We start from the raw sequence: 366 nt of genomic DNA, 5'->3' as shown, positions 1-366 counted from the left end.
CGATCCAGCGACCGAAATCTGCTGGTTAAAACTTCCAAATTTTTAACAGAGGTTCCTGTTAGGTCCCTTGACTTACCCTGTGATCGCTGAAGTTTTAACCAGCAGTGCAGCGAATAAACGTGATGCCAAATACGAAAAATCGCTAAATTTGGCACGAAACTAGCCAGCTAGAGGCCAGACCTTGCTGGTTAAAATTTTTATCACTTGTATATTTTATGTTTCCTAACATACCTTTTTTTGACCTACGTTTGCTTTATGCCCTCGCATTACAGCATGTGGTAGAACCTCCCTTCATTTGTATTGAGTAATTGGCTGAGCGATTAGCGAAGCCCATTACTCCACTGACCGGAAAAGTTTCATTCTGTT

The sequence above is a fragment of the Frankliniella occidentalis genome, unplaced genomic scaffold (assembly GCF_000697945.3).
Source record: "Frankliniella occidentalis isolate FOCC.00 unplaced genomic scaffold, Focc_3.1 Scaffold546, whole genome shotgun sequence".
Lineage (NCBI taxonomy): Eukaryota > Metazoa > Arthropoda > Insecta > Thysanoptera > Thripidae > Frankliniella > Frankliniella occidentalis.
Note: the sequence above shows the minus strand (reverse complement) of the source record.